This window comes from Macrotis lagotis, chromosome 3, assembly GCF_037893015.1.
Source record: "Macrotis lagotis isolate mMagLag1 chromosome 3, bilby.v1.9.chrom.fasta, whole genome shotgun sequence".
Taxonomy (NCBI): domain Eukaryota; kingdom Metazoa; phylum Chordata; class Mammalia; order Peramelemorphia; family Peramelidae; genus Macrotis; species Macrotis lagotis.
In genome coordinates, this window is record NC_133660.1 from 194104396 (window position 1) to 194127834 (window position 23439).

Below are 23439 nucleotides of genomic sequence, written 5' to 3' on the forward strand. Positions count from 1 at the left end.
CTAGGTTCTTGGAAGGGGATCTAATAGACAACTAGATGATGCAGTGAATAAAGTGCTGGTTCTTGAGCAAGAAAGTCCTGAGTTCAATATCTGATCTCAGCCACTTATTAGCTTTGTGAGCCTGAGCAACACTTATTCTCTCTTTCTGCCTTGATTTTCTTTTCTGCAAAATGGGAATTAAAAATACCACCTGCCTCCCAGGGTTGTAGTGAGGATCAATGAGAAAACACCTACCATAATGCCTATCACAGTAAGTACTATATAAAACATTAACTATTATTATTTACAGTTATTCTCAAGGGATCTGTCTACACTAGGAGTGGAAGTAGGTCAAGTTACTATTTCCTTCAGTTCAATAGTCATCTCCATTAAGAAATCTATCTTAATTCCCTCAGCTGTTGGGAATAGACTTTGTAGATATTTCTTGTTGGTTCCTTTCAATGAATATGTTTCTTCCTGACTCACCTTGAGGGCAGGCTCTATTTGTTTTGTCTTTGTATTCTCTGTGCCTAACATGGGACATGGAACATAGTAAGCACTTAATAAATACTTTTTTTTTAGGCCAACAGTGTTAAGTGGTTTGCCCAAGGCCACACAGCTAGGTAATTATTAAGTGTCTGAGACCGGATTTGAACCCAGGTACTCCTGACTCCAGGGCCGGTGCTTTATCCACTATGCTACCTAGCCACCCCTAGTAAATGCTTTTTCAATGAAAATTCAACACCTTTTAAAAATTTTAAGTGAACTTGAAAGAAAAGTATTATCATAAGTGACTGGAGTATAATTTTATGTTTATTCCTTAATCCCTCATGATGCCTTTTCTAGTTTTCAAATGCTTAAATGCTAAAGGGTTGTTTCAAATTCTTCGAAGTTGTCTTGTGTTTGTTCAAAGAGGTTCAAAGATTATCCAAGAGGAAAAGGAAATTTAGAAGTGTTTGGAGGAGTCATAAGCTTAAGTCCAAAGTTCCCGTTGATAAAGACACTGGAAATATTGCTGGCAAAGTCTAAGAAAAGCTTAACATGGGCTTATAGGCTGGGGCATAAAGGGTTACCGAGGATTACATGCCAGAAACAAACTGTGATCGGTCTCAAAGTCAATCTCAAGGCAATAGAAAGATAAGACAGGAAAGAGTCAGGATAGTAGCAGAATGCTATTGTACAAACCCACAATAATAAGCTATTTAAGAGATTTCAATGTGGCTGAATTAAAGAGGTAAACAAGTTTTCTTTAGAACCATTAATCTGACTCCTTCAAGAAGACATAAAATAAGCTCCAGATTTGAATGAAGACTAGAAACTGACCACATCAAATGATAGGAGACACTGATCACTTAAAAAAAAAATTATAAAATCAAGTTTTTCAATCTGTCTCACTCTACTCTTAATCTTTCTCATTTTCTTAATCTGCCTAAGAGGCAGATTTCTCAGCTTCTTGGATTTAAAATCAAGACCTGGGTTCAAATCCCACTTTAGTCACTTATTAGTTACATGACTATGGGCAAGTCATTTCACCTCTCTAAAACTCAGTTTGTGGGGTCAAAGTAAATAAAAGAAGTTCCAGTTCCATGTAGAATTATCTTTTTTTATTATACTATGTTATAGAATGCTTGTTTGATTCCATAAATTAAAAATAAATTTCATCTTATTTTTAAAATGATAATCACCAAGCATTTAATAAATGCTACTATGTGATAGGCATTGGGGATAAATGTACTTACTTCAAAAGTTGTTGTAAGGCTCAAATAAAATAATTCCTGCAAAGTGCAAAAAATTTTTCTTTTGGATAAGAATTATGATTTCATTAGTTGAGGATAGTGGCCTAAACTTTTTTTCATCACATATTCCCATTGCTGAAAAAGAATTGAGCATGTGATTATATATTTGTTAATAAAAATATGTACATCTACCACTATACACATAATTATGTATATTGGACATTTTTAAAAACCAGTAGACAATTTAAAAGGATACAACATAAAGAGGAAATAATACTTGATTATAAAGACAATAGGGAGTCACTGGAGTTTACTGAGCAAAGAAATGACATGGTAAGACCTATTAGAAAAATCCTTTGGGCAGTAATATGTATAGGCCCCATTTTGGAGACCATTGGTTTAAGGAACTTCCAGGGAAGAAAATCCCTCACCCGATGTGGATCAAAATTGCTCTGTAACTTATATTCTTAGAATTTCCCAGGAACTGAGAGGTTATGAATTGCCCACAATCATATAATTAATTTAGGCCAAAAGTGGGATTTGAACAAAATTTCCTTAATTCCAAAGCTCTTTTTTTATTTTCTTTGGGAGCAATCAGGGTTAAATGACTTGTCCATGTTCACATAGATAGTAAGTAAGTGAGTGAGGCCTGATTTGAACTAGGCTGACTCCAAGGCTGATGCCCTTCATTCTCTAGCTACTACTCAAAACTCTTGGTTATCTTAAAATTTTTCAGGGGTGGGGAACTTTTTGTTTTTTACCAAGATCTATTTGGATATTTATAACATCATTCATGGACTATATTTGATTAAGATTTATTAAATTTATTCTTGCAGCAGCTAAGTGGTACAGTGAATAGAGTACTGGAGTCAGGAAGACCTGAGTTCAAATTTGACCTCAGACACTTAGTAATTGCCTAGCTGTGTGGCCTTGGGCAAGTCATTTAACCCCACTGGCTTGCAAAAAACAAACAACCCCCCCAAAAAAACCCCTAATTTACTCCTAAAAAGCTGCTAGATTTTTTGAATTTTGAGTCCTGCCTGCAGTTGCCTCAGCAATGCTAGACCAATACTACCACTCCTGCTTTAAGGAATATCACTATTAGAAATAACATAATTTAGAGAATTTACAAATGTATAGAAATAGAAAAATTGCAAATACATAGAAATTGAAATTGTGTTCCTGAGAGGGAGAAAAGAAAGAAAAGTCATCATATACTTGGTTAGAGGGTCTGGGATAGTCCTACATCCAAGAGAATCTTAGACAAAATATGAAGCTGAAATAGTTGGAACAGAGGATTGGGCACTAACAAGCCAGAGGCAGTGACACAAGGAAGAACAGGCACCAAGGGGAGAGGAAGCTGGTTAACAGCACAACATAGCTATTGAAGATAAAGGCACAGGAGCCACTAGAAAGCAATGATAGGGCAGAGTTTGGGAGGAGTAGGAGCCAGAGTGGAAGTGGATGGTTGCTAAGTTGCTAGAAACAAAGTAGTTGGGGCAACCTATGTTAGAAGGTAGGATAGGATGAAGCAAGCAGAAAGTGAACAAAACTAGATTGATCTCTGGTGAATGGACAACATACAAGGTTACTGGTTTTCAAAAAATTAATGTGAAGATAATTTTAGAATGAAGGTGTTAGTGGCATTAGAAGACAGTCTGACATCATGCAGAGAGGACTGGCCTTGGAGTCAGGAAGGTGTTTTTTTTTTTTTAATTTATTATTCATTTAAATTTCTTTCTCTGGTTACTCCATCCTTCCCATCCCTTTTAACAGAATTCAAAGTTCACTGTCCCCTAAAACATTTCCTAACTGAGTAGAAAGATAACTCATCTCATTTCCAGGCAAGTTGAAGCAAGGTGGCTTTCTTTGGAGTGAAACATGAAGTATTTAAAAGCCAATATAAAGTTTAAGAAAAAGTATAAAGCAAGCAAGAACAAAGAAACAGGAAATTTCTTGGGAAAAAAATTAGACTTTGCCATATCTTTACCAGGTCAGCCTGTTACTACAAAGGGCATATTCTAGGTGCCATGATAATTTGGCAATTTATACAGCTTTTCTCAATCTTCATCTTCCTTGACTTTTCTGAAACATTTCATGATCTTGGCTACCTCCTATTGAGTAACCTCCTCCTTTGACTTTCATAATTCCTGGTTCCTTCCTATCTAACTGATCCTTCTTAGTCTTTTTTTTTGTTAGATCATTATTCAATTCTCAGCTCCTAAGCATGGATGGTCCCATTAAAAATTCAATCCTGAATTCTTTTTTCCTCTCTACTTTGTTCCTTGAAAATGTCATCTCCCACGTTTATAACTTGGTCAGTAGCATGCTAGATATCTCTACCTGGATGCCTTCTTGGCAACATAAATTTAATATGTCTAAAACATAATATTCTTCCATCCTCTTTCAAATATGTTGATTATATTTTGATAATATCAACCCATATCCAAGTTAACAGCCTCTGAATCTCTTCCCTTTCTTTATTCTTCCTATCCAATTAGTTGCTAAATCTTGTTCATTTTACCCTCTGGTGGGAGCGATACTCTTACCTTCTTCCCCTGTAAGTTAAACTATTTTTCCTTTAAAGATATTGAAACTATTCTCAGAACAAGTTTAGGGGAACTAAACATTAAGAGCACTTCCTAGTCGGTCACCTGAGTATAAAACTGTGGGAGGAGTTCTAGGTGTTCTGTAAAGTTCAATCATGGATCATGATAGGCAATCCCAGCAAGGGAGCATCCTTATGCTGAATCAACTACTTAGACATATCTTTCTTGAATATCTTTCTCTTACTTTGGTTAGATAAATCTTCTTTTGGTAACTGTTGAAGGATCTCATTGGAATGTCTCATTTCTATGTCAAACATGAACTATAGTTCATGACTATGAACTGTTAGGAGATTGTTAGGGCTAGACGTGAATTTCAAACACAGCATCTCACTTTCCAACTTCTTTCTGCACCTTCATTCTAATTCAAACTTTCATCATCTCCTACCTAACTCTTGTTAAGAGTTTCCTAATTGGGGGTGGGGGGGTGGAGCCAAGATGGCAGCATAAAAGTAGGAATTCCCAGAAATTCATTCCCCACCAAACTCCAAATGTCATTAAATTATATCTCTGGTCAAAATTTAGAGGGGCAGAACCCACAGAAAGACTGAGTGATATAATTTTCCAGTCTAAGACAACTTAGAGGTTCCGTAGGAAAGGTCTGTTTCACCAGGACCAGGTGATAGAAAAGCTGCTGGGAGCGCAGCCACAACTGCAGCCATGGCACAGTGCAGCCGGGCCAAGTGCCTAAATTGCTAGGGATACCTGGGTCCATGGCAGAGGAGCTGGTTTCCAGACCTCCTGGTCCAGTGATCACTGGGAACAGCTTGAAGGGGTGGTGAGAGAATTTTGCAGCACCAGAGTAAGTGCTGAGTGAGCGCCAGTCTCTAGAGCAGCCCTGCAGTGAGAACCTGCAGTGGGAATCAGGGAAGCCACCCTGCACCCCCCAGAGTGTAGCCCACAGACAGTAAGCGTGTTGGGGGAGACTGCAGAGGTCTCTCTGCTCTCCCTGGGGCAGAACTCAGCTGTTTTTCCACACCTAAATCCAGGTTGCAGTTTGGGCTCTCACACTACCATAGCAGAGCAGGGAGCCTCCTCACAGCTCCAGGGCAGAGGGGAGGGCCTGTGGTCATCCACAGACCCAAGCACAGGCAAGAGAGCAGTCAGAGCCTCTCATAAGACCTTGGAGGAATTACAGTCCCTTTGAGTTATCCCAAAACCCCCCAAAGCCTTGGAAGTGCAGTAAATCAGAGATAGGCTGAGGAAATGAGAAAACAAAAGAAAAAAAAAGAATCTGACTATAGAAAATTACTTTGATCCCATGGAAGATTCAGAAGATGAAAAAATCAAAGTTCAGTACCCAAAACCTCCAAGAGAAATAGAAAATGGGCTCAAGATATGGATGAGCTAAAAAAAAAAAAGATTTAGAAAAGTAATTAAGGGAGGTAGAGGAAAAATTGGGAGGAGAAATTAGAGCAATGCAGATAAATCATGAAAATCAAATCAGCAGCTTGGTGAAAGAAATACAAAAAACATACTGAAGAAAATATGCTAAAAACCAGTTTGGGGGGTGGCTAGGTGGCACAGTAGATAGAGCACTTGCCCTGGAGTCAGGAGTACCTGAGTTCAAAGCCAGCCTTAGACACTTATTGCCTAGCTGTGTGGCCTTGGGCAAGCCACTTAACCCCATTTGCCTTGCAAAAACCTAAAAAAAAAACAGTTTAAGCCAAACGGAAAAAAGCAACACAAAAGGCAAATGAGGAGAAGAATGCCTTGAAAAGCCCAAGTGGTCAGCTGAAAAAGGAAATAAAAAAGCTCTCTTCAAATGCAGAATGGAACTAAAGGAAGCTGATGACTTTTTGAGAAATCAGAAAGAAATAAACCTATTAAAAAAATAAAAATTAGAAGAAAATGTGAAATATCTCATTGGAAAAACAACCAACCTCGAAAACAGATCCAGAAGAGATAATTTAAAAATTATTGGGCTATCTGAAAGTCACCACTAGGATTTCATTTCTCAAGAAATAATACAGGGGCAGCTAGGTGGTGCAGTGAATAGAGCACTTGCTCTAGAATCAGGAGTGCCTGACTTCAAATCCAGCCTTAGACACTTAATAATTATATAGCTTTGTGACCTTGGGCAAGTCACTTTAACCCATTGCCTTGCAAAAAAAAAAAAGAAACAATACATCAAAATTGCCCTGAGATCCTAGAAACAGAGTATAAAATAGAAATTGAAGGAATTCACTGATCACCTCCTAAAAGAGATCCCAAAAGAAAAACTTCCAGGAATATTATAACCAAATTCCAAAATTCCTGAGTCAAAGAGAAAATACTAAAAGCTGTCAAAAAAAAATAATTCAACCACCGTGGCTCTATAGTCAGGATTACACAGGATCTGTCAGCATCTACATTAAGGACTCATAGGACTTGGAATATGATATTCCAGAAGGCAAACAATCTTGGTTTACAACCAAGAATCAACTACCCAACAAAACTGAACATCTTCTTTCAGGGGAAAAGATGGACTTTCAATGAAACAGGGGACTTTCAGACTTACCTATTGAAACAACCAGAGCTGAACAGAAAGTTTGATCTCTGAGTACAGGACTCAGATGAACCATAAAGAGAACTAATTATGAGAAATTTAATGATGTTGAATTGCTTTATTCCTGCAAAGAAAGATGATACTGATAACTCATATGAACTTTCTCATTTATAAGAACAGGAGCATATGTAGACAAGGCACAGGAAGGAGCTGAATATAATGGTATAATATAGCAAAATTATGGAGTCAATGGGTGATAAAGGAAAGTACTAGGAAGAAGGGGCTAAAATATTTCACATAAGAGTCAAGAAAAAGCTTTTTCAATGGAGTGGAATGGAGGAAGTCAAAGGATAATGAATCTCATCAGAAATGGCTCAGAGAGGAAATAACATACACACTAAATAGGGTAGAAATCTATCTTACCCTAGAGAAAAATGAGAGGAAAAGGATGGGATAAGGGGGGATGGGGAAGGGAAGAAGGGAATAGGTGATAGAAGAGAGGGAAGATCATGGGAGAGGATACTCAGATACAACACACTTTTGAACAGGAATGAGGTGAAAGGAGAGAGAGCAGAATACATGACAGTGGGAAGGAATAAAGTGGAGGGAAATATAGCTAATGATAGCAACTGTGGGGAAAATATTGAAGCAACTTTTTTGATGGACTCATGATAAAGAAGGCAATTCTGACCAGATACAGAACCATTGGAATATGAACACAGATTGAAGTACATTTTTTCCTCTCTCACTATTCTTGAGGTTTCTCATCTTTCTAGGGGGAAGAAGGGGGGGTTATGTTTACTCTCACAACAAGATTATTGCAATAATATAAAATAAACCAAAAAATAAAGTAAAAAATGTTCTCCTTGTGTCCAGTCTCTTCTCTCTCTAATACAACCTCCATAGCCATAAAAATAACCTTCCTAAATTACAGATCTAACAATCTCAACAGTGTAGAAATAGCCAGCATCCCTAGAATGAAATACAAACTCCTCAACCTGCCATTTAAAGTTCTCCACATTCTGATCCCAAGCTAACCATTCTAGACTTTTCATAGTATTCTCTCATATTCCAGTCACACTAGACAATTGGTTTTCCACTGAACTCAGCTTTCTATCTCTTTCATACAGGCTGTCTCCTAGGCTGGGAAGGTTGCCATTTTTTTCCCACACAACTCCTTCCTCCTTCTCTGAAATCTCTATTTTCCTTCAAGACTCAACTTAAATATTCTCATTTATGAACCAATTGCTTATCTTCCCAGTAGTTAATTGGTGCTCAGGATTAAGATAATGATTAAAGAGAGAAGGTCTCTTTGTTTAGTCCAGGAGAACATTTGAGAGGAGAATCAGCTTTGGTATCTACACCTCATCAGTACCCTCTGCCTATCAGTACCCAAATTAAAGAGCTGGAAGTCAAAGAAAGAACTCCCAAAGCCTCCATTTAAAGAGGGCTCTCAGGACCAGCAATTCTTCATTTCCTAAAGTTACACTCCTTGGACTGGATTCCAGCTTCCTCCCTCTCCCTACCCCCATTACAACTTCCTTCTGTGTCCTCTTGTCTTCCCCCATTATTTTTTAGGGTCCTTGAAGGCTTTATTTTTATTTCTATCCCTAGAATTCAGCACAGTGCTCAACTGTAGTAGGTACTTAAGAATTGTTTAATGACTAACTGGTCCAAGAAGGAAGGAAGAGCTGTTATTTTAGTATATTTACTCCAAATTATATTTTAACAAATTAATCTTTTCTTTATTCATTATTCTTATGTGTTACCTCATTGTCTGGGTATAGATATATGTCAGGTCAGAGGCAGGAGAGGACTATGCCAGTTTGGAAATCTCTCCAAACTAAATGCTTGGAAATTAGATTTAATGTAAACTATTTCTGGTAGGGAAAAAATATTTCTGGGGCAGCTAGGTAGCACAGTAGTAGATAGAAAACAGGCCTTAAACTCAGAAAGACTTTTTCTCCCCTCAGTTCAAATCTGACATCAAGCATATTTAATAGCTGTGTGAACTTGGGCAAATCACTTCATCCAATTTGCCTCAGTTTCCTTGTCTGTAAAATGAGCTGGAGAAAGAAAAAACAAACTACTTCAGTAACTTTTCCAAGAAAATCCCAAATGGTCACAAAGAGTCAGAGAAGACTAAAAAACAACTCAACATTTCTGTAGACCTGTGCCTAAAGCACAGAGTAAAGTAGTAATATTTCTCCTTCAAGAGTAGATAAAATTCAAATTTAGATCTCTCCTCATTCCAAGTCCAGTACAGGATGACAGAGTTAGTAGTGTATCCAGAGGCTGGATGCTGTGGGAGTTCAACACCAGGGAATGCATCAGTATATGACCTTTCTGATTGACAGGCATGTATGAAAGACTATGGCTATAAAATCACTATACTGATAATTAGACCATCGTAGATTTGAAAATACCATTGTCCCGATTTGTCTTCAGAAAATCATATAATGGTGTTTTCTCAGCATTGTTGGTATCTCACTGATGTGGGAGGGACCCATATCCGTACAGCCAGGGACTCCCACAGCATTCAGGCCATCATCAGAAGACTTGTTTCCTATTAAACTAGGTCATGGAGTGATAGCTTTCTGGAAAAGGCAGTAAGAAGGATGACTTTACACATTGTTCTCACCATAATAAACATAATGTACAAGTCATGCTGCTGTATGGATGATGCCATGGATCTCTTTGATCATAAAGACAGCAACTGCTATAAAACTAAGTATACCCTTTGACTCAATCAAATACTATTATATCTGTATCCCAAAGAGATTTTTTTTAAAAAGGGAAAATGACTTATGTATAAAAACTATTTCTAAGCAGCACTACTGGTGTTGGCAAAGAATCAAAAACTGAGGGGATGCCCATCAGTTGGGAAAACAAGTTGTACTATATAATTATGATGGAATGGTGAGTCATTTTAGTTATGTGCAATTCTTCATGACCCTATTTAGTGTGTCTTGGCAAAGATACTGGAGTGATTTGTCATTTCCTTTTCCAGCTCATTTCATAGATGAGCAAACTGAAGCAAACAGGGTTAAATGATCTTCCTAGTGTCTGAAGTCAGATTTGAACTCCGGAATCTAATCTTCCCGACTCCTGGTCCAGCACTCTATCCTACTGCTAGCTGCCCAGACATTGAAAACAAAATGAATACAAATATGTGACAAAATTGTAATAATGATCAACTCTGAAAAATTTAGCTACCCTTATCAAGATGGTGATCCAAGACAATTCAAAAGGACCTATGATGAAAAAATGTTATCCACCTCAAAAAAGAGAACTGATGAATACTGAGTACATATTGAAGCATAGTTGGATTTTTTTACTTTATGTTTCTTGGCTGTGTGTGTGTGTGTGTGTGTGTGTGTGTGTGTGTGTGTGTGTGTGTCTGTGTTTCTTATGCAACAACCATTTACTAATATGTTATATTATTATATGCCAGAAATTGTGTTAGATACTGAGGATAAAAAAAAAAGTCAAAAATGAGTCCCTACTCTCCTGAAGCTTACATTCTATACTTATCTCCCTGGCTTTCTTGAAACCTCAAGAAACCAAATCTCATCTTTTACTGGAAACCTTTCCCAATGCTACTTAATTCCATTATCTTCCCTATGCAATTATTTTCTGTGAGAGAACAGAAACAATATCCACTCTTGAAGAGTTCATATTCTGACAGGGGAAAAGAACATGTACAGGAAACTTCAGCTTCAAGTCAAATAGAAAGACTCAGATGCTAATACTGATCAAATAAAATTTGTTTCTAATGTGATTGAACCATTTTACACTTTTGTATCATTGACTTTGGACTTTTAGACTGAGAGTTCTGATATTGAGAGCTTTCTTTTGGAAGTCTTCAGTACTATAACTCCTGAGGAGACAGTTCCCAGGTCATATCTTCACCAGGGTTTTAGATGATGACTGCAAAGGCTGCAGTGGAAGCAAGACCTGTCCGTGGTCTAGGGATCACTGCTATTCTCACAGTCTGGGGGCTCAGGGTTCTATTATGTCTCCATCTGAGGAAAGGAGGTGTTGGTCATAGTCTGATTTGGTGTTTCTTCTCTCTAGTGGTCATGGTTCCCTTTCAATCCAGCCCATCTTGGGTCACAAGGTCTGAAGTCTTTCTACAAGCTCTCTCCATCTCCCTGTATTACTTGCCTACTAAGAGCATGTTTTATGGTTTTATCTTTGAATGCTAGATTTTCTAATTTGGAATCTGCCTCAAAGTTCATCCTAGAATCTATTCCAACTTCAACATAATAAAAACCATCACTCTATGAATGGTCCTGTGGTTCATTTTTAAAAAATGATAGCAGCTTTAGAAAGAGATCCCTGTGTAACACAGAACTCAAAATTTTGTTTACTACTGCCCACACCTGGAAGCTGACCAGTGTGATTCAGGTCCTATCCTAACCAGTGTACAAATTAAACCTTTTCCCATATTTGCCAATAACTTTCTTGGCAAATTATTTCATTACTGCTCAAGGCTAAATGAGCACATCTCAGGAATACCATTGTAGACAGGAGCCCTGTATAGGCACAAGTTGGATGGATGGCATCTGAGATCCTTTTTTACTCTGAGGTTCTGTAAACTCAGAAGTGAGCAGATTGAAGCCTAGGAAGTAGAAGTAGATGTTCAAGAAATTGCCTTGAATTTCCCCACAGCAGAGAAATTATTTGCTTATTTAGTTAAAAGGGTCTCAAGCTTGAGGTCCTCTTAAGAGAGTTCAAAGCCAAAAACAAGTATGTCAACTTATTTAGATATAAAGGGAATGACTCTAAAGGAGAATGAATTTCATACAAATACTTAGTGCTAGTCTTTAAAGCAATAACAATATCTGACCCTTTATATACTTTTATATATGTCATATATATTTATAGCTAATATTTAAATAGTGCTTTAAGATTTGAAAAGCAGTTAATGTACATTTTATCATTTAAGCACCACAACAATCCTTTGAGGGCATTATTATTCCAGTTTTACAGATGAGGAAATTGACTTTCAGAGAGGTTAAATGACTTGTCATAAATGAGAGAGGCAGGTTTTGAGGCAGAGTCTATGGATTTATTTCAATAATTTTAATTCAGTACATGAATTAAGAGTTGTCATCTCTTGGGACTGCATTCAGAACAAGGTCAACAACCATCCAAGAAAACCAGTCTTTTTATTATTTTATAGTCATAACTCATTTTGAATCCCAAATTATATTAATTGGTTAGACTTGACTCCAACTTACTTTTGTCTATTCCCCCAAATCAAATCCATTGTCAATGGAAAAAAACTTGTCACTACTGAGATTACCTAAAAGAATGTCATTTCTAAAGACAATTCCAAAAAAAAACTCCAAAAAATGTTTTGAGTCATCACAGCACCATTCAAATAAATGTATGCTCTTCTTTGAAGAGCAACCATATTTGGCTTTGTAAATACAGATACACTTACACACACACACACACACACACACACACACACACACACACAAGAAATTTCACTACTTCCATGTACTAGAGCCTTCCATTTCCAAATCAATTGCACTAATAGCATACACAAGAAAAATTATTTACAATGGACTTTTAAATTCATAGTATTTTTTTTTATTATACCAGATTTACCTTCCTAATGTTCCTTTGCAAGAATAAAGAGTATGGGATTTGAAATTTGGGTTCCAATTCTGATCTGGGTTCAAGTCATGATTCCAGCATTTTCTATGTGCCTTTGGATAAGTCATTTGTTCTGAGTCTCACTTTTTTTTTATTTATGAGGTCAAGATGCTCACATCTCAAAGATTTCTTAGGTGATTAAATAAGATAACATACAAATCACTTTGCAACTATAAAATGCTATGGGAATAAATTTAATATTTAGGCTTATGTAATTTAGAATCATAGCATTTTAGAGAGAATCCTTCAGTCTAATTCCCTCCTTATTTATAAAAGAAAATAAGAGTAAGATACTAATTAGTAACAGGCAATTATTAACCCAACTAGAATCCAAGTCTTCTGATTTTCAATTGTATTTTTTTTCTGAGTACATGTCAACTGAGGATAAGAAGAGAAAGTCAAAGAAAATACTAGATGACAGGGGGACTTCATCCCAGGAATGAAAATTTATAATCAGATAATCTAGGGTTGGACTATTATCTTTGTTTTATTTTAACTTATGTATACATTTAGCTTATGTCAACTGGATTTCAAATAACACTCAATACACATGGATTGTGCTTTCTCTGTATTTTGTAAGGCATCTTATAAAAGGAATGCAAATAATGGGGACTCTATTTCCTTCAATCATTTGCATGGATGAAATCAATTTCAGAACAGGAGATTCCTGAACTGACTGGAACGAAGTAAAAATTTTCATATCCCTGGGAACCTCTGTATCTAATATTTGAATTTCCTTGTAGTTAGTTTTATTAACCAAGAAAACTCCAAACTAATAGAAAAAATAAGAAGCAAATCATGAATCAAACTTAGCCACAATTGTCATAAGCATATTCTAGTATCTGCTAAATTAGGAAGTAGACTATATCATTTTAGACTTTAAAGAACTAGAAAAAGAAACTGATTTGGGAGCAAAAGAGAAAAGTATTGCATCTTGGGAAGATAATTGCTCTTAGATTCAAAAGAGAACAGGATTTCAAGCCAACCTCTAACACTACTGGTGTTACTTTGGGCAACTCCCTAAATTTCAATTTCCTCATCTGTAATATTGTAAACCATTTCTTACAAGATTGCTATTAAGGCCATTAAAATGTGATATGAATATGTGTGTCTCAATGAGTATTAAGGGAAAACAATCACTAAAGTCCTACTCCAATGCCTCACTGTGGCAAGGAAGTGAACTTGGGTTCTAAAAGGCTATGGCAATAGAGATAAAACTTGGCTAGATCCTACCAACCTGGAAAATGTATTTTTAGGTCCATTAACCAAGAATCAACCTGATTAAGTTCTGAAATGCCTTCACCAGAAGACTAACCTCAAGTCAAGTCAAGTCAGAGAACATTTATTAAGTGCCTACTGTGTCCCAGACATTCTGCTATACACTAGGGAATACAAAGAAAGATAAAAAAAAAAAAATCCTTGGCTTCAAGGAGCCCACAATCTAATGGAGAAGAAAGCAAAACAAATTATGTACAAGATATATAGAGATAATCTCAGTGGAAAGATGCTAAGTCATCAAGACCATCCAAATAAGGCACTAAGTTTGGATACAGTACTTATTTACATCATTAAAATCATAAATATTTTGAGATATTGAAAGTCTTGTCCTCTTTGTTCAAAGATAATCTCCATTTCAGGCTACATACCATGGTATTCATACTATAGGGTAATGGCTAGCTATTGTTTTAAAAAACAAAGTGTTGGGAGGAAAGACTTCACTAAGGTCAGAAGTCGAGAACAAAGGATGGGAACTTTATAATCCTGAACTCCAATACTGGCAGCAAATTTATTTATTTATTTTTAGAAAGATTTTATTTATTTTGAGTTTTACAATTTTCCCCCCATTCTTGTTTCCCTCCCCCACCCCCCAGAGAAGGCATTCTGTGGTCTTTACATTGTTTCTGTGGTATACATTTGGCAGGAATTTATAAATAAACATTTCTACCACTAGAAAGATAATGATAAAGGTGGCACAATAACCTTCAAACTTTCCTTGTTTTTGAAAAGTAATATTCATTTCTATCCTCTGTTCAGATTAATAAAGGATTTTCCTAAAGTATGAGTCTAATCATACACACTTTTCCTACAACTCTTTAAACTCCAGTGATTTCCTATTACTTCCAGGATCAAATATAAAGTCCTCTACGAGGTATTTTGAAACCCTTCACAATTGGAACCCTTCCTATCTTTTCAATATTCTTACACATGATTACCGCCCCCCACACACACATGCTCACCGATAGCAGCTATTGGCCTATTTGTTGTACTTCAGCTAGATGGTGCAGTGAGTAAAGAGTTGACTTTAAAGTCAGAAGGACCTGAGTTCTATATCTGACCTCAGACACTAACTGTGTGAGACCTTAGGCAAGTTACTTAACCCTGATTGCTTCACATCCAGGACCAACCCCAGTCACCCTGATTCATATCTGGTCACTGGACCCAGATGCCGCCAGAGAAGAAAGTGAGACTGGTGACTTAGCACAGCACCCCTTCACTCCAATTCATGTGCATATCATGGCATCACCACCCTGATATCATGACTTCTTTGAGGATAAAGAACAAACATCACCATCACTTCACACACAACACTACATCTATCAATTCTTTGCCTTTACATTAACTGTCCCCTCCATGACTAGAATGCTCTCCCATCTTCACCTGTCTCCTCATTTCTTTAGTTTTCTTCAAGACTCAGTTCAAATACCACTTTCTACAGGGATCATCTTCTAATTTTACATCTTCCCTGCTAATGCCTTCTCTCTGAGATTATGTCCATCTATTCTATACATCTCTTATGTGGACACATTGATTCTGTAAGTTCTTTAAATGTTGCCTCTTTCATTTAGCTTCTCGAAGTTAGGGTGATATTTTTGTCTTTCTTCATATCTTCACTATACACTTTTAAAAATGCTTATTGACTAACATATAGTGTTCCTAAATTTGTAAAAACATGTCTATAAATTAACTTATTTGAATTTGCCAAAAACCCTCTCAGGAACTGACCGAATAAAGATAAGAAAACAGAAACTCAGAGGTTGAATGAATTGCCTATCATCAAACAGATCATAAATTTCAGAGATTGATTTTAAACCCAGGTCTTCTGGCTTCAAATCCAACACTCTTTGTTTCTATCCTTATTATTGAAAATTGTTCTAGAATGTTTGGTTTACATATTAAATAGAATTGAAGACTCAATTTTTTCATTAATGATAGTGTCTTGCAAATCTAGAAGTCATCATTTTAAGCATCAATTCTTAATCTAAATATCAAACACAGACTAGTCATGCTACTTCAATGAATCCCAGTTTCCTCATTTGTAAAATGGAAATAATACTACTTGCATTCTCTTACTGAAAATGTTTTCTAAAACTTAAAATGGAATTATTACTCCCCAGGGTGTCCTAAAAGTCTTAGTCTGGTTTCAAATTAAGCTTTAATAGCTCTAAGTTACACTATCATTTTTGGAACAGCCTGTATTAACTAATGATAATATAAGACTATATTACAGAAGATCTCAAGATATAAACTGAAAGTTGTTGGGGGAAAGGAGATGATTTTAAAAAGAAAAGAAAAACTTTAATCCTTGATTTGACTTTGCTTGAAAAATACTTTAGGGTCATAGTCATTTCATTCAACAAACATTTATTAAATGTCTACAGTGATAATTATAGTGGGTATACTAGTCATTAGGGATATATTAAGGCACTCACCCTGTTCTTGTGGAATCTACAATCTAATAATGAGGGTAAAGGGAAGAGAAGAAGAAGATGCACAAATAACTATGATATAAAAGAGAGTAAGAAAACTGAGGAATGGATAGTCACTTATTCAGTGCCTACTTAGGGCCAGCCATTGTGCCAAGTGTTGGAGATTGGAAGACAAAAAATGAAACAGTTCTTGTCCTCAAGGAGTTTTGAAGTTGGGCTAAAGTATTATGATAAACTTGGAAGGGGCTTCCTTTTCAGCTGGTGCTGGGGAGGATCCAATAGCTGACCCTCCTGACCATTTCAGTTTTACTACAACCTCATTATCATAACACATTCATGTCCTTTCCAAATGGCAACGTATTTTACATAGATCTCATTTGAATCTTAGAATAACCCTGTGAATTAAGGATGGAAGGTATTATAAATTGTCATTCCTAGAGGAGGAAATAGAGGCTTAAAAAGAAACCTTTGATTTATCCATTCTTGCACAGATATAGGAGATGGTGTTTGGATCTGAACCCTGTCTTCTTGGCTTCAAATTCAATACTCCCTTCACTAGAAGTCACTCTAAACACTGTGTTAGCAACAATTCCATTGAGAATTTATCTTGCCAGTGGGGTTAACATGGAAGAACAGAAACTCCTAGACTTCTAATTCATGAAAGTTAGTGCCAGGAAGAACTAAATGAACTTGATCACTATTTCACCAAGAACTTCAACTTCAGCCAAAAACCTATTACAAAAATATGGGAAGTTGGTAAATTGTGTTTCAGTTGAGAGGTGAGCTATTTGAGACTTAACTCTGCCCACAGAGCACAGAATTACTGCAGGTCATTAAATTCTTTCCCATTTCCCTTTAATTAGCTTTCTTATGGACACAAATTTTCTTTCATCTCCTCTAACTGTCCAAATTAAAGGTGAGATGTGGGACCCACCAAGCTCTAAGTTAACTGGATTCCCTATCTTTATAGATCACCAGAATGGACCTGCCAACTACTATCCCAAGGTTAGTAAGGAAAATGCCTGAAGCTAAAAAAGGATGAAGAAAAATTCATAGGTACGTTAAAACATACAAACACATATAAACACATACATATGTGCACACATACTTATCATGAGCTTACTCCTGCAAGAGTTTTTTTTTATGCTGTGACTCTGAATGGGTGACAGGTGAAATAGCCTTGCTCTACTTGTAGTGTAATTCAGATGAGTGGTTTCAAAAGGAGCAATGACAACTGTGTAAAGAGAAATTAATTCCTTTTTTAAAAAAAAGTTAATTGGAGTTAAGTGACTTTCCCGAAATTGCATAGCCCTTAACATCTGACCCTAGATTTGAACTCAGGTTCTCCTGACTCAGGACCCAGTGCTCTATCCATTGCACTACCTAGCTACCTCAAAAGAAACAAGTTCTTAAGAAAGGTAGTCAGCATTCCAACTGAAAAAAATAATTAACACCCCAAAAAAGGAACTGAAAATATCTGCAAAATAACATGGCACACCGAATGGCATTCCTGGCTTTTGAGGAGATTCCAGGGCAGCAGGTGGTACTGTTAATAGTGCCAGGCCTGGAGTCAGGAAGATCTGAATTCATATCTAATCTCAGACACTTCCTAACTGTGGGACCCTGGGCAAGTCATTTAATATTGTTTGCTTCAGTTTCCTGGAGAAGGAAATGGCAAACTACTCCAGTATCTTTGCCAAGAAAGCCTGCAGTGGAGTCCCAGTTAGACATAATTGACTGACTTTTTTTTTAAAAGAGGGGATTCTAATTAAGTATTGGTTAGACTAAATGAACTAGCACTGTGCTATAGTGATAATCACATCTGATGTGGAATCAAGAAAAACTTGGGTTCAAGTTCTACCTCTGACATTTATTAGTTGTGTGCCCATAGCCACATCACTTGATTCCTCTGACCCTCAGTTTATTCAACTATAAAATAGGAACAATAATCCCCACAGTACTACTTTGCAGAGTTAGGGGGTTTTTTAGGCTTAAAAGAGCTAATATATGCAAAGGGATTGGTCAATTTTAAAGCAATATATAAATTATTTTCCTTATACATATATATGTATACACACACATACACACATATACACATATATATTATACCATCTCAATTTGGAACTCTTTAGTTTTTCTTGGCAGGAATAAATACTCCAAGTCACTATCATCAGGATAATTTAGGGATAAAGATGTGTTTCTTATCACAGAGAGGCAAGTCTCTAAAAGCTCTCCTTAGAGTGGATCAGATTTATTTTACAGGTATGACTTAAAAGGGAAATAAATATTTTATGGCAGCATAGGGGCTAAAGGTGTTGTTTTAAGTGCAGTAAGTGGGCTTTAGGGGTTGGAAGTAGTTTCCAGTTCTACTATTAACTCAGGCAAGATACTAATTTCACTCCACTAAGTCTCAGTTTCCTCATCTGCAAAATGAGAGAGTTGATCTAAAAGATCTCTAATATGCTTTCTGGGTAAAAAACTCTAGGACTATATGGTGTGGTTTGAACTGAAACTGGAAAGGCAAATTTGGGCAGCAACTGAGCCAGAGATAATTAAGGGATTAGAACTGTAAACCAAAATGAGCATCATTTTTATGAGTCTATTTTATTACTTTCATGTTTTATTCACTTGATAAGTTAAAGAGGGAATACGAAAGAAGAAAATCTTCAATTCCCTGGACACCCAAGGGGAGCAGCCACATCTACTTCATCACAGTGTTTGGAGGGCAGATTAAGTATTAAATTATAAACCTAATCTGTTCTGATAACTGGAATAATGTCGACTCTGATAAAACATTGCTGGCAATGAAGACTGCTTTCAGAATGAGCCGATCTGAGCCAATGAATAATTTAACAATTGATTTTCTGGCAAAAAAGGCTAAGGAATGAGCCTTTGAAAAGGAGTCTCACTACACAATGAGGCTTTGAAGAAAGATCTTTTTCTACCCCAGTGCTTCTGTTCTGTTAGAAGATTCCCCAAGATGACCTTGTCCCGGCGCCTGAGTCCTTCTATTTGTCTCTATTACTTCCCCAATGAAGCCAAGAATGGGAGAGGCACCAGCAAGGCCCAGCTTCCCAGACAACACCATTTGTTTTGTTTTGGAAGAGCTGCATCTGATCCCTGTACTGGGAGGGGGTATATCAGAAAAGGCAGAGGAGCAAAGAATCTTTGTACATTAATAATTTTCTCTCAGTAAAGTCCCATCAGTCCCTATTTGCTCAAGTCAGAGCTACAATGTAGGGATTCTAGCTAAAGAAGGATGGGGAGCAGATGCAAGGAAGGGGACTAATAGAATAGTGATTTGTATAACACCCAACCAGGAAAGGGAAAAGCCTCAAGGCTGCTTGGCAGGCCAGTGCAGGACCTATGAACCAGGAGCAATACACTATTCCTGCTTCCATTCAAGTTAGGCTTCTTAAAAAACACTAAAGTTTTAAAAACTTGGTTCAGTGTTGGCATCACTTTGTCATTACCTGAGTACAAAAACATCAACCACAAGGAGTGGCTGGTTGAAAAATGCTGGCCCACTCAGTCAAGGGAGCTATGCTCATTAAAATCAATCCAGTGTGTCCTTAATGCTGATCTTTATTGAATATCTTGGCCAGGTCAGCCTCCTTTTGTAAGCTGATAATGATCTACATATCTCCCTTTGTTTCAGTATTCAAACTCAACTACCAAGACACTGGCCCAGTACAGAACATTGTCCAAGAAGGCCACTGACTTTCTGATCAAAAGTGGCACTGCATCCTCCATTGCCAAGATTCTTTCTTTGGGGGTCTGTGAGGTCCAATACTCAGGGTGTTAACTCCTTTATGAAAAGTAGGTTTTACCAAACAAGTATATTTGTTAGTACCAGGTAACTCTAGGGCTGGAAAAGAGCCCTAGACTTGGAATCAGGAAGATTCGTCTTCATTAACTCTAATTCAGCTTCAGACGCAAGCTGTATAAGTTATTTAACCCTGTCTCAGTTTCCTCATCTGTAAAATGAGCTGGAGAAGGACAAATCATTCCAGTGTCTTGGCCAAGAAAACCCTAAATAGGGTCCCAAAGAGTCAAAAAGAACCTGAAAAGTGACTAATCTGAGTATTTGCTAGTCACTTTACTCTCAAATCGATGAGATTTTATTCACCTTACAAAGGTCTGTACCCCAGACTCTTTCCTAAATCCCAGTTGTACCACCTGTTTGATTCTATCAAACTATCAGTCTCAGCTTCTTCTATTAAATGAGACCTATATAAAGGATCTTCCAGTCTATAAATTCATAGATCATAAAAAGAATGTTTCCTTTTTTGGTAAGGCAATGGGGTTAAGTGACTTGCCCAAGTTCACAAAGCTAGGTAAGTGTCTGGGGGCAGATTTGAACTTAGGTCCTCCTGACTCCAGGGCCAGTGCTCTATCCACCGTGCCACCTAGCTGCCCCCTTAAAAGGAATATTCTAACACCCATCTACCCAACTGCAGATTTAGATATACATATAGATTTATATAATTTAGATTATTCCAGGTACCAGTAGACAGAATATGGAGTGGCAAAGCAGAATCGAGAGCTAAGCATAAAGCCACAATTAAAAAAGGATACATAAAAAAAAGTATTTAAACAATCTGACCTTACCTTATCTGTCCAAATTCATCTTATTCTATCCACTAGTTAGAAGCATTGAGTCTGAATCCCATTTTGCTACTGGGAGCCTGTGGGACTTAAATCACATTTTTGTGGGACTTACATCACATTTATCTCTCCAGACCTCAGATATCTCATTTGTAAACTAAGGAGATTGGATCAGATAGCCTTCCAGCTATAATTCTACAATCTTCTTCCCAATCTTAACATGGCTTCAGCTTGACCAGTTCCCCTCCCTGTCCTCCAATGATCCTTTCCACTCATCCTTTTCCACTCCCTCCCATTCCTCATTCATCCTCCTCCACTCCCTCCCATTCCCCATTCATCCTCCTCTTCTTTAATCTAAAATTCTCAGCATCCTCCTCAGTTCAAATCCTGTTTCTTCCATGAGGTTTTATAAGGAGCACTCCAGTCCACACTGACTTCTCCTTCTTCCGAATCCTTCAGTAATTATTCTTACCATTCAATTTGACATTTACTCACAAGGTATCTTTGCTTTGTCTTGTTTAAGAAGGTTACCTTATCTCCCCAACTAGATTAGTTAAATCCTTTCAAATAGGGACTCCTCTTCTATTTCTTTGATTAGACTTCTTAGGATTTAACTCAGCTACTCAGCATCTAGTCCAACTGAATAATAGAATTTAGAGTCCTCATTTATGGTCTGTTGGATGTCTAACTTGGTTACTTCAAAAAAAAGTTCAGGGAGCAACTACAGCACTGCTCTATGTGCCCGAAGGTTACACAGCATGCACAAGGATCCAGGTAAGAACTAGAAATTCTCATCTTCAGAGAGACTGGCAAAAGCTTTAGAAAAAAAAAAATAATTTTCCATGGTTCTTCTGGTTTCATCCCTCGAAGGGATTTTTTTTTCCACATTTAAGAGAACATTAATCTTTCTAGGAAGCTCCTGTATCTGATGAAACCTGCTGTTAACAAAGCCTCTACTGTTTCAAACATCTTAATGAACATTTGATCAGCAGGAGAGAAAATTACTTCTGCTTTTCCCATATTATATGACCTGCTGTTAGTAAGGATATAAATGTTGTTGATTGACTGCCTGATGGACCATGCAAGTCGCTGAGGTGGCATATTTAATGTGAAAGGTTTTCAAAGGAAACTTCCTCCTTAATTCCTGGACCATTAAAAACAAAGTTCAGAAAGCCTCCCTTCCTTCCCTTCCCCCCATTAAGAAAATTAAATTTAAATTAGATTATTAAAAATCTGAGACACCTAATCCTTTGTGCAAGTACCACTTAGAAATTTTAATTATATCTAAACTCCCCCATGGCAAAAGGATGGTATTGGGAGTCATGAATATTTGCAAAGAAATCTGAATTCCTTAGATGAAAGGAACTTCATTTGTGTATGTAGAAGCAAGCATATTTGGAGAAAGGGGACCCTGATCTAATGGGAGTCCAAAAACCTGGGTTCCACTTCTAGTTCTAACCGGATTGTCTCAATTTACTCTTTTGGTGCCAGGAGAGAATATTAATCAGCTACATTACAGGACTGTTATATGGACATAATTATTACACATTTTGAGAAGTAGAAAGCTCTACACTAATGAATAATGATAATATCCATTAAGTTATCCTGATTGCCATGGAAATCACTTATATCCCAACATAATAAACTACAACTTTCCCAACTTTAAATGAGGAATGATAATTAAACTATCCACTAAGCATGAGAATAATTGAGAAAGACTATGAGAAAAAATTTCATTGGCTGCAAAGATATATGACTATAGCTGTTGTCATACAAGTATTATATAGTATCTATAGGAATAGTGGCATTTTTATAATTTTTCAGCTCAAGTATAATCAATAAATATTATATTTTATTATGTGTTGGGCACTGTACTAAAATGTCAATTTTTCAAAACATGAAATCTCCCTGGCAGACAAAGTTCATGTAGTCCCTCTTTTCTGCCTCTTTTCCTTTTTTTTTCCTTACCTGTGAAGAATTCTTGGTATGGAAATTTCTCCCCCTTATAGAGCACAAGCAGTAGCCTGGAGGACTAAGAGGTTATGTGAATAGCCTCTGGTCACAAAGGCAGTATGTGGCAGAGAAATGACTTAAACTTCTATTTTCCTGATGCCAAATCTAACTATCTACTACACCAAGTTGCCCATTTTCATTTAGCCATTTATTGTCATCTTCCTAGGAAACAGAAATGGCTTTATCTGAATAAAAGAGGCAGAAGAATATCACAAAAGAGAAAAGCCTGGCCTTGGATATAGACTTCCACTTGGAACCTTCCTCAACAGGCAGCCCAGAAACAAGCAGAGGTTTGGCAACTTCTTATTCCTGGATTTGGGGCAGAGTTCACTTTTGATTAAGATCCAGAGCAGACAGAAAAAACTCTCTGCTATAAAGTTAGCTATTGGAGCAATAAACTTAATTGATTATTAATGATATAAAGGGGAACCTTGATTAGCAATTATAAAAATAGAAGTTTGTTGGTGATACTAATAAATACAACCAGCTTTTATCAGTAGGATAGAAACTGAGTTAATATCTACAGATATCTGGAGAGTATGGGTATGGTTTTAAATGGCAGATATGGAGAAAAGTTGTAAATCTGATCATATAGTGTCCAATCCATTATTCTACAAAAACTCATCATTCTT

General features: G+C 36.9%; 1 long non-coding RNA gene across 1 annotated transcript; it reads left to right on the forward strand.

Annotated features, from left to right (window-relative positions):
• The first annotated feature begins 91 nt into the window (after positions 1-91).
• On the forward strand, positions 92-23178 carry LOC141516377 (uncharacterized). Its single transcript, XR_012476676.1, has 3 exons — positions 92-250; positions 17157-17242; positions 22974-23178. It is a non-coding gene; the product is annotated as an uncharacterized LOC141516377 (long non-coding RNA).
• Positions 23179-23439: the final 261 nt, after the last annotated feature.